This window comes from Penaeus vannamei, chromosome 12 (genome assembly GCF_042767895.1).
Source record: "Penaeus vannamei isolate JL-2024 chromosome 12, ASM4276789v1, whole genome shotgun sequence".
In the NCBI taxonomy this organism is placed as follows: domain Eukaryota; kingdom Metazoa; phylum Arthropoda; class Malacostraca; order Decapoda; family Penaeidae; genus Penaeus; species Penaeus vannamei.
In genome coordinates this window covers 24,754,666-24,757,165 of record NC_091560.1, presented here as the reverse complement: position 1 = coordinate 24,757,165, position 2,500 = coordinate 24,754,666, and positions in this window count along the sequence as shown.

Below are 2,500 nucleotides of genomic sequence, written 5' to 3'. Positions count from 1 at the left end.
GGTTCTCCTAGCAAGTCCCCAAAGTCCTGGACCTAGGTCTTGGTACAGGAGCCCTCTAGACCCAAGGGTTTCGCTTCATTGCTAAATGCATCCAGAGCCACCACTAAGGTTTCCAAAGACTCAGATAGAATAGCAACATCATCAGCAAAGTCAAGGTCTGTAACCTTGATATTGCCCAGTGTTGCTCCACAATGACTTTGAACAGCTCTGCCCAGTATCCAGTCCATGCAAGTGATGAAAAGAATTGGCACAAGGACACAGCCTTGCCTCACTCCTGTACTAACAGGAAAGAAGCTCGACAGGCCCCCACCACACTTTACAGCACTTTCAGTACCACTATACAGGTTTGCTATTAGTCCAATAATCCTTGTTGGAATTCCTCTCAGTCTCAGGATCTCCCAGAGTGATTCCCGATGCACCGCATCGAACGCCTTCTTGAGGTCGACATATGCTGCAAGCAGCCCACGCCCGAACTCACGACGGCGCTCTACAATGGCCCGAAGCGCGAGGATACGGTCTATTGTGGACTTACCAGGAGTGAATCCGGATTGCTCCAGTCTCTGGTGCCTCAGTAGATGGTCCCTGATACGTCTCAGAAGGATGTGGGCGAGAACCTTGCCTGGTATACTGAGCAGTGTGATGCCTCGGTGATTGCTGCAGTCCCAACGGTCCCCCTTCCCCTTCCAGAGAGGGATGGCCACACCCCTCAACAGGTCAGGAGGAACGGTACCGGACCGCCAGATGGCAGCCAGGACAGCATGCAATCCCCGCGCCATAGGTTCCCCAACAGCCTTTAACAGTTCAGCTGGTATGCCGCAGATGGGTGGGTCCGGCAACGGGATCTCGGCACTACCCGCATCCAAGTTAACTGTTGGTGGGTAAACCTGGTATACATATATATATATATATATATATATATATATATATATATATATATATATATATATATATATATATATATATATATAAGTATGTATGTATATACATATGTATCAATATATATATATATATATATATATATATATATATATATATATATATATATATATATATACATACATACATATATATATGTGTGTGTGTGTGTGTGTGTTTACGTGTACGTTTGTGTTTGTATCGCTTGAAGTATTTGCTTTAGATGATTTCATTAATTTGTTTAGTTTCTTTTTATTCAATTAATAATTACAGCGACACTGCATAAAGTTCTAACCGAAGGAATGGGACTGAATACAAGAGACTTAGGGACTTGTTTTAGATATATTAAGGGTTTCACAGAAGCCTAGCCTCTATCCCATGCGACAAATCCTCCACAAACAAGCCAATGACAAGCCTACTCATACTTATGAACGAAAGTAAGAGATAAAATAATGAGGATACAAATAAGCAAATACTAAAAGTAAATTCAACGTGAGAATAGAAATAGAAGTGAAAACAGGGAAACTGGTACTCCTTTTTCTTCATTGTCATAGTTATTGCGGTGGAAAACGTAATAACGACGATATTAGTGTAATTATCATAGGAGAACGATGCTACGACGACCCCTGTGCCGTTATGACCTGGTGGAGGGGGAGGTGAGTTATGAAGGCATATTTGTATATCTGTGAATGTGAGTACGTATCCATACAATAAATACTCTATTTGTAAATTGATTTATGAGTAAATCAAGTAAATGAGTCAGTTATTCATACATGCATGCATACGTACATACATACATACATACACACACACACACACACACACACACACACACACACACACACACACACATATATATATATATATATATATATATATATATATATATATATATATGCAATGATGCACTGCTTATGTTGGTGCATGAAATGCAACTTGTCTCGCTGGATTTTAGTGCAGCTTTTGACACTGTTAATCACAAGGGTTTAATTTTTAAGTTACAGTCTTTTGGTGTAGGTGGTAAAGTTTTAAGTATTTTAACTGAATTTTTAACTGGTAGGCAGCAGCGTGTTCATGTAGATGGTAGTATTCTCATGTATCTTCTGGGGTTCCTCAGGGTAGTGTTCTTGGCCCTTTGCTCTTTAACATGTATACAAGCGATATGTGGTCTGGCATTACTAATAAAATGTTGGCACATGCTGATGATACTTCTCTCTATGTTGATATTCCTTCTCCGGCAACTAGGCAAATAGTAGCTGACAGTCTTACTGTAGACCTGATGATGATTCAATCGTGGTGCTCTCGGTGGGGCATGAAATTAAATCCTAATAAGTCTAAAGAAATGATTGTGAGTCGGTCTCGAACGCAGTTGCCTCAGCATCCAAGTCTGGTGATTAATGGAGTCTTAATCACTTCGGTGGATAACTTGAAGCTCTTAGGTGTAACCTTTGATTCAAAGCTTACATTTAAATTGTATACTAGGAATATGGCTCGGGCAATTTCATCAAAGTTAGGCATCATTCGCAAGTGCAAGAAAATCTATGAAGATGACAACATTACACGTAGGTGCTTCTTTTCTTTTATT